Source organism: Oncorhynchus keta, chromosome 15 (genome assembly GCF_023373465.1).
Source record: "Oncorhynchus keta strain PuntledgeMale-10-30-2019 chromosome 15, Oket_V2, whole genome shotgun sequence".
Lineage (NCBI taxonomy): Eukaryota > Metazoa > Chordata > Actinopteri > Salmoniformes > Salmonidae > Oncorhynchus > Oncorhynchus keta.
In genome coordinates, this window is record NC_068435.1 from 221,522 (window position 1) to 230,838 (window position 9,317).

General features: G+C 43.3%; 1 protein-coding gene across 1 annotated transcript in view; it reads left to right on the forward strand.

The window, feature by feature from the left end:
- LOC118379314 (EMILIN-2-like) overlaps positions 1-448 on the forward strand; it is a 15,077-nt gene extending 14,629 nt beyond the window's left edge. Inside the window, exon 4 of the mRNA XM_052462695.1 lies at positions 1-448. This exon is cut by the window's left edge and continues 403 nt beyond it. The gene's annotated coding sequence lies outside the window, so the exon portion shown is untranslated.
- The last annotated feature ends 8,869 nt before the right edge of the window (positions 449-9,317 follow it).

Consider the following 9,317-nt stretch of genomic DNA (forward strand, 5'->3'; position numbering starts at 1 on the left):
TTTAAACAGACACCAGAAATCCAATCACCTGCAACCCTGCAGTTGTTCAGAATAATGATTTTTATCATAGATATAGATATTCACCATGTAAAAAGTAATTCTATGCTTGCCTTTTTACTGAACAATTATGCCAAAGATATAAAAAAAATATTAAGTGTTAATTCATGTATTTGACAATATAGATATGTTTTTTTTCTACCTTTTTGTTTAAAGACATTTTCCTAAATTAACATTTATACAATTATATATGTACTTTTCTTTCTTTAAAAAAATGTCAGTGGGAAGAGACCACCATATAGTTTATTCAGTATTCCATACCACATCCTGTTTAGATTAATCTGTTTTACAGGTTATTCAGTATTCCATACCAAAACACTGTTACCATTAGTAAAACAGTAGGGTTGATTCCTTCCTTCACGTATGTTGTCAATAAACCCATTTGAAGATTTGTCTGATGGATGGATGGATGGTGTTAACATGGATTCAGATAGCATGTGTCTCAGGGTTGGGTTAGACAGTTTAACATGGATTCAGATAGTATGTGTCTCAGGGTTGGGTTAGACGGTTTAACATGGATTCAGATAGCATGTGTCTCAGGGTTGGGTTAGACGTTGGTTTAACATGGATTCAGATAGCATGTGTCTCAGGGTTGGGTTAGACGTTGGTTTAACATGGATTCAGATAGCATGTGTCTCAGGGTTGGGTTAGACGTTGGTTTAACATGGATTCAGATAGCATGTGTCTCAGGGTTGGGTTAGACGTTGGTTTAACATGGATTCAGATAGCATGTGTCTCAGGGTTGGGTTAGACGTTGGTTTAACATGGATTCAGATAGCATGTGTCTCAGGGTTGGGTTAGACGTTGGTTTAACATGGATTCAGATAGCATGTGTCTCAGGGTTGGGTTAGACGTTGGTTTGACATGGATTCAGATAGCATGTGTCTCAGGGTTGGGTTAGACGTTGGTTTAACATGGATTCAGATAGCATGTGTCTCAGGGTTGGGTTAGACGTTGGTTTGACATGGATTCAGATAGCATGTGTCTCAGGTTTGGTTTAGACGTTGGTTTAACATGGATTCAGATAGCATGTGTCTCAGGGTTGGGTTAGACGTTGGTTTAACATGGATTCAGATAGCATGTGTCTCAGGGTTGGGTTAGACGTTGGTTTAACATGGATTCAGATAGCATGTGTCTCAGGTTTAGTTTAGACGTTGGTTTAACATGGATTCAGATAGCATGTGTCTCAGGGTTGGGTTAGACGTTGGTTTAACATGGATTCAGATAGCATGTGTCTCAGGGTTGGGTTAGACGTTGGTTTAACATGGATTCAGATAGCATGTGTCTCAGGGTTGGGTTAGACGTTGGTTTAACATGGATTCAGGTAGCATGTGTCTCAGGGTTGGGTTAGACGTTGGTTTAACATGGATTCAGATAGCATGTGTCTCAGGGTTGGGTTAGACGTTGGTTTAACATGGATTCAGATAGCATGTGTCTCAGGGTTGGGTTAGACGTTGGTTTAACATGGATCCAGATAGCATGTGTCTCAAGTTTGGGTTAGACGTTGGTTTAACATGGATTCAGATAGCATGTGTCTCAGGGTTGGGTTAGACGTTGGTTTAACATGGATTCAGATAGCATGTGTCTCAGGGTTGGGTTAGACGGTTTAACATGGATTCAGATAGCATGTGTCTCAGGGTTGGGTTAGACGTTGGTTTAACATGGATTCAGATAGCATGTGTCTCAGGGTTGGGTTAGACGTTGGTTTAACATGGATAAGGATAGCATGTGTCTCAGGGTTGGGTTAGACGTTGGTTTAACATGGATTCAGATAGCATGTGTCTCAGGGTTGGGTTAGACGTTGGTTTAACATGGATTCAGATAGCATGTGTCTCAGGGTTGGGTTAGACGTTGGTTTAACATGGATTCAGATAGCATGTGTCTCAGGGTTGGGTTAGACGTTGGTTTAACATGGATTCAGATAGCATGTGTCTCAGGGTTGGGTTAGACGTTGGTTTAACATGGATTCAGATAGCATGTGTCTCAGGGTTGGGTTAGACGTTGGTTTAACATGGATTCAGATAGCATGTGTCTCAGGGTTGGGTTAGACGTTGGTTTAACATGGATTCAGATAGCATGTGTCTCAGGGTTGGGTTAGACGTTGGTTTAACATGGATTCAGATAGCATGTGTCTCAGGGTTGGGTTGGACATGGATTCAGATAGCATGTGTCTCAGGGTTGGGTTAGACGTTGGTTTAACATGGATCCAGATAGCATGTGTCTCAGGGTTGGGTTAGACGTTGGTTTAACATGGATAAGGATAGCATGTGTCTCAGGGTTGGGTTAGACGTTGGTTTAACATGGATTCAGATAGCATGTGTCTCAGGGTTGGGTTAGACGTTGGTTTAACATGGATAAGGATAGCATGTGTCTCAGGGTTGGGTTAGACAGTTTAACATGGATTCAGATAGCATGTGTCTCAGGGTTGGGTTAGACAGTTTAACATGGATTCAGATAGCATGTGTCTCAGGGTTGGGTTAGACGTTGGTTTAACATGGATTCAGATAGCATGTGTCTCAGGGTTGGGTTAGACGTTGGTTTAACATGGATAAGATAGCATGTGTCTCAGGGTTGGGTTAGACGTTGGTTTAACATGGATAAGGATAGCATGTGTCTCAGGGTTGGGTTAGACAGTTTAACATGGATTCAGATAGCATGTGTCTCAGGGTTGGGTTAGACAGTTTAACATGGATTCAGATAGCATGTGTCTCAGGGTTGGGTTAGACGTTGGTTTAACATGGATAAGGATAGCATGTGTCTCAGGGTTGGGTTAGACGTTGGTTTAACATGGATCTGGATAGCATGTGTCTCAGGGTTGGTTTAGACGTTGGTTTAACATGGATTCAGATAGTATGTGTCTCAGGGTTGGGATAGACATTGGTTTAACATGGATTCAGATAGCATGTGTCTCGGCGTTGGGTTTGATGTTGGTTTAACATGGATTCAGATAGCATGTGTCTCAGGGTTGGGTTAGACGTTGGTTTAACATGGATTCAGATAGCATGTGTCTCAGGGTTGGGTTAGACGTTGGTTTAACATGGATTCAGGTAGCATGTGTCTCAGGGTTGGGTTAGACGTTGGTTTAACATGGATTCAGGTAGCATGTGTCTCAGGGTTGGGTTAGACGTTGGTTTAACATGGATTCAGATAGCATGTGTCTCTGGGTTGGGTTAGACATTGGTTTAACATGGATTCAGATAGCATGTGTCTCAGGGTTGGGTTAGACGTTGGTTTAACATGGATTCAGATAGCATGTGTCTCTGGGTTGGGTTAGACGTTGGTTTAACATGGATTCAGATAGCATGTGTCTCAGGGTTGGGTTAGACGTTGGTTTAACATGGATTCAGATAGCATGTGTCTCAGGGTTGGGATAGACGTTGGTTTAACATGGATTCAGATAGCATGTGTCTCAGGGTTGGGTTAGACGTTGGTTTAACATGGATCTGGATAGCATGTGTCTCAGGGTTGGGTTAGACGTTGGTTTAACATGGATTCAGATAGTATGTGTCTCAGGGTTGGGATAGACATTGGTTTAACATGGATTCAGATAGCATGTGTCTCAGGGTTGGGTTAGATGTTGGTTTAACATGGATTCAAATAGCATGTGTCTCAGGGTTTGGTTAGACGTTGGTTTAACATGGATTCAGATAGCATGTGTCTCAGGGTTGGGTTAGACGGTTTGACATGGATTCAGATAGCATGTGTCTCAGGGTTGGGTTAGATGTTGGTTTAACATGGATTCAAATAGCATGTGTCTCAGGGTTTGGTTATACGTTGGTTTAACATGGATTCAGATAGCATGTGTCTCAGGGTTGGGTGAGACGGTTTGACATGGATTCAGATAGCATGTGTCTCAGGGTTGGGTTAGACGTTGGTTTAACATGGATTCAGATAGCATGTGTCTCTGGGTTGGTTTGACGGTTTAACATGGATTCAGATAGCATGTGTCTCAGGGTTGGGTTATACGTTGGTTTAACATGGATTCAGATAGCATGTGTCTCTGGGTTGGGTTGGACGTTGGTTTAACATGGATTCAGATAGCATGTGTCTCAGGGTTGGGTTAGACATTGGTTTAACATGGATCCAGATAGCATGTGTCTCAGGGTTGGGTTTAACATGGATTCAGGTAGCATGTGTCTCAGGGTTGGGTTAGACGTTGGTTTAACATGGATTCAGATAGCATGTGTCTCAGGGTTGGGTTAGACATGGATCCAGATAGCTTGTGTCTCAGGGTTGGGTTAGACGTTGGTTTAACATGGATTCAGATAGCATGTGTCTCAGGGTTGGGTTAGACGTTGGTTTAACATGGATTCAGATAGCATGTGTCTCAGGGTTGGGTTAGACGTTGGTTTAACATGGATTCAGATAGCATGTGTCTCAGGGTTGGGTTAGACGTTGGTTTAACATGGATTCAGATAGCATGTGTCTCAGGGTTGGGTTAGACGTTGGTTTAACATGGATAAGGTAGCATGTGTCTCAGGGTTGGGTTAGACGTTGGTTTAACATGGATTCAGATAGCATGTGTCTCAAGTTTGGGTTAGACGTTGGTTTAACATGGATTCAGATAGCATGTGTCTCAGGGTTGGGTTAGACGTTGGTTTAACATGGATCCAGATAGCATGTGTCTCAGGGTTGGGTTAGACGTTGGTTTAACATGGATTCAGATAGCATGTGTCTCAGGGTTGGGTTAGACGTTGGTTTAACATGGATCCAGATAGCATGTGTGTCTGGGTTGGGTTAGACGTTGGTTTAACATGGATTCAGATAGCATGTGTCTCAGGGTTGGGTTAGACGTTGGTTTAACATGGATCCAGATAGCATGTGTCTCAGGGTTGGGTTAGACGTTGGTTTAACATGGATTCAGATAGCATGTGTCTCGGTGTTGGGTTTGATGTTGGTTTAACATGGATTCAGATAGCATGTGTCTCTGGGTTGGGTTAGACGTTGGTTTAACATGGATTCAGATAGCATGTGTCTCAGGGTTGGGTTAGACGTTGGTTTAACATGGATTCAGATAGCATGTGTCTCAGGGTTGGGTTAGACGTTGGTTTAACATGGATTCAGATAGCATGTGTCTCTGGGTTGGGTTGGACGGTTTAACATGGATTCAGATAGCATGTGTCTCAGGGTTGGGTTAGACATTGGTTTAACATGGATCCAGATAGCATGTGTCTCAGGGTTGGGTTTAACATGGATTCAGGTAGCATGTGTCTCAGGGTTGGGTTAGACGTTGGTTTAACATGGATTCAGATAGCATGTGTCTCAGGGTTGGGTTAGACATGGATCCAGATAGCTTGTGTCTCAGGGTTGGGTTAGACGTTGGTTTAACATGGATTCAGGTAGCATGTGTCTCAGGGTTGGGTTAGACGTTGGTTTAACATGGATTCAGATAGCATGTGTCTCAGGGTTGGGTTAGACGTTGGTTTAACATGGATTCAGATAGCATGTGTCTCAGGGTTGGGTTAGACGTTGGTTTAACATGGATTCAGATAGCATGTGTCTCAGGGTTGGGTTAGACGTTGGTTTAACATGGATTCAGATAGCATGTGTCTCAGGGTTGGGTTGGACATGGATTCAGATAGCATGTGTCTCAGGGTTGGGTTAGACGTTGGTTTAACATGGATCCAGATAGCATGTGTCTCAGGGTTGGGTTAGACGTTGGTTTAACATGGATAAGGATAGCATGTGTCTCAGGGTTGGGTTAGACGTTGGTTTAACATGGATTCAGATAGCATGTGTCTCAGGGTTGGGTTAGACGTTGGTTTAACATGGATAAGGATAGCATGTGTCTCAGGGTTGGGTTAGACAGTTTAACATGGATTCAGATAGCATGTGTCTCAGGGTTGGGTTAGACAGTTTAACATGGATTCAGATAGCATGTGTCTCAGGGTTGGGTTAGACGTTGGTTTAACATGGATTCAGATAGCATGTGTCTCAGGGTTGGGTTAGACGTTGGTTTAACATGGATAAGGATAGCATGTGTCTCAGGGTTGGGTTAGACGTTGGTTTAACATGGATAAGGATAGCATGTGTCTCAGGGTTGGGTTAGACAGTTTAACATGGATTCAGATAGCATGTGTCTCAGGGTTGGGTTAGACAGTTTAACATGGATTCAGATAGCATGTGTCTCAGGGTTGGGTTAGACGTTGGTTTAACATGGATAAGATAGCATGTGTCTCAGGGTTGGGTTAGACGTTGGTTTAACATGGATCTGGATAGCATGTGTCTCAGGGTTGGTTTAGACGTTGGTTTAACATGGATTCAGATAGTATGTGTCTCAGGGTTGGGATAGACATTGGTTTAACATGGATTCAGATAGCATGTGTCTCGGGTTGGGTTTGATGTTGGTTTAACATGGATTCAGATAGCATGTGTCTCAGGGTTGGGTTAGACGTTGGTTTAACATGGATTCAGATAGCATGTGTCTCAGGGTTGGGTTAGACGTTGGTTTAACATGGATTCAGGTAGCATGTGTCTCAGGGTTGGGTTAGACGTTGGTTTAACATGGATTCAGGTAGCATGTGTCTCAGGGTTGGGTTAGACGTTGGTTTAACATGGATTCAGATAGCATGTGTCTCTGGGTTGGGTTAGACATTGGTTTAACATGGATTCAGATAGCATGTGTCTCAGGGTTGGGTTAGACGTTGGTTTAACATGGATTCAGATAGCATGTGTCTCTGGGTTGGGTTAGACGTTGGTTTAACATGGATTCAGATAGCATGTGTCTCAGGGTTGGGTTAGACGTTGGTTTAACATGGATTCAGATAGCATGTGTCTCAGGGTTGGGATAGACGTTGGTTTAACATGGATTCAGATAGCATGTGTCTCAGGGTTGGGTTAGACGTTGGTTTAACATGGATCTGGATAGCATGTGTCTCAGGGTTGGGTTAGACGTTGGTTTAACATGGATTCAGATAGTATGTGTCTCAGGGTTGGGATAGACATTGGTTTAACATGGATTCAGATAGCATGTGTCTCAGGGTTGGGTTAGACGTTGGTTTAACATGGATTCAGATAGCATGTGTCTCAGGGCTGGGTTAGACGTTGGTTTAACATGGATAAGGTTAGCATGTGTCTCAGGGTTGGGTTAGACGTTGGTTTGACATGGATTCAGATAGCATGTGTCTCAGGGTTGGGTTAGATGTTGGTTTAACATGGATTCAAATAGCATGTGTCTCAGGGTTTGGTTATACGTTGGTTTAACATGGATTCAGATAGCATGTGTCTCAGGGTTGGGTGAGACGGTTTGACATGGATTCAGATAGCATGTGTCTCAGGGTTGGGTTAGATGTTGGTTTAACATGGATTCAAATAGCATGTGTCTCAGGGTTTGGTTATACGTTGGTTTAACATGGATTCAGATAGCATGTGTCTCAGGGTTGGGTGAGACGGTTTGACATGGATTCAGATAGCATGTGTCTCAGGGTTGGGTTAGACGTTGGTTTAACATGGATCCAGATAGCATGTGTCTCTGGGTTGGGTTGGACGGTTTAACATGGATTCAGATAGCATGTGTCTCAGGGTTGGGTTATACGTTGGTTTAACATGGATTCAGATAGCATGTGTCTCTGGGTTGGGTTGGACGGTTTAACATGGATTCAGATAGCATGTGTCTCAGGGTTGGGTTAGACATTGGTTTAACATGGATCCAGATAGCATGTGTCTCAGGGTTGGGTTTAACATGGATTCAGGTAGCATGTGTCTCAGGGTTGGGTTAGACGTTGGTTTAACATGGATTCAGATAGCATGTGTCTCAGGGTTGGGTTAGACATGGATCCAGATAGCTTGTGTCTCAGGGTTGGGTTAGACGTTGGTTTAACATGGATTCAGATAGCATGTGTCTCAGGGTTGGGTTAGACGTTGGTTTAACATGGATTCAGATAGCATGTGTCTCAGGGTTGGGTTAGACGTTGGTTTAACATGGATTCAGATAGCATGTGTCTCAGGGTTGGGTTAGACGTTGGTTTAACATGGATTCAGATAGCATGTGTCTCAGGGTTGGGTTAGACGTTGGTTTAACATGGATAAGGATAGCATGTGTCTCAGGGTTGGGTTAGACGTTGGTTTAACATGGATTCAGATAGCATGTGTCTCAGGGTTGGGTTAGACGTTGGTTTAACATGAATTCAGATAGCATGTGTCTCAGGGTTGGGTTAGACGTTGGTTTAACATGGATCCAGATAGCATGTGTCTCAGGGTTGGGTTAGACGTTGGTTTAACATGGATTCAGATAGCATGTGTCTCAGGGTTGGGTTAGACGTTGGTTTAACATGGATTCAGATAGCATGTGTCTCAGGGTTGGGTTAGACGTTGGTTTAACATGGATTCAGATAGCATGTGTCTCAGGGTTGGGTTAGACGTTGGTTTAACATGGATTCAGATAGCATGTGTCTCAGGGTTGGGTTAGACGTTGGTTTAACATGGATCCAGATAGCATGTGTGTCTGGGTTGGGTTAGACGTTGGTTTAACATGGATTCAGATAGCATGTGTCTCAGGGTTGGGTTAGACGTTGGTTTAACATGGATCCAGATAGCATGTGTCTCAGGGTTGGGTTAGACGTTGGTTTAACATGGATTCAGATAGCATGTGTCTCGGTGTTGGGTTTGATGTTGGTTTAACATGGATTCAGATAGCATGTGTCTCTGGGTTGGGTTAGACGTTGGTTTAACATGGATTCAGATAGCATGTGTCTCAGGGTTGGGTTAGACGTTGGTTTAACATGGATTCAGATAGCATGTGTCTCAGGGTTGGGTTAGACGTTGGTTTAACATGGATTCAGATAGCATGTGTCTCTGGGTTGGGTTGGACGGGTTTAACATGGATTCAGATAGCATGTGTCTCAGGGTTGGGTTAGACATTGGTTTAACATGGATCCAGATAGCATGTGTCTCAGGGTTGGGTTTAACATGGATTCAGGTAGCATGTGTCTCAGGGTTGGGTTAGACGTTGGTTTAACATGGATTCAGATAGCATGTGTCTCAGGGTTGGGTTAGACATGGATCCAGATAGCTTGTGTCTCAGGGTTGGGTTAGACGTTGGTTTAACATGGATTCAGATAGCATGTGTCTCAGGGTTGGGTTAGACGTTGGTTTAACATGGATTCAGATAGCATGTGTCTCAGGGTTGGGTTAGACGTTGGTTTAACATGGATTCAGATAGCATGTGTCTCAGGGTTGGGTTAGACGTTGGTTTAACATGGATTCAGATAGCATGTGTCTCAGGGTTGGGTTAGACGTTGGTTTAACATGGATAAGGTTAG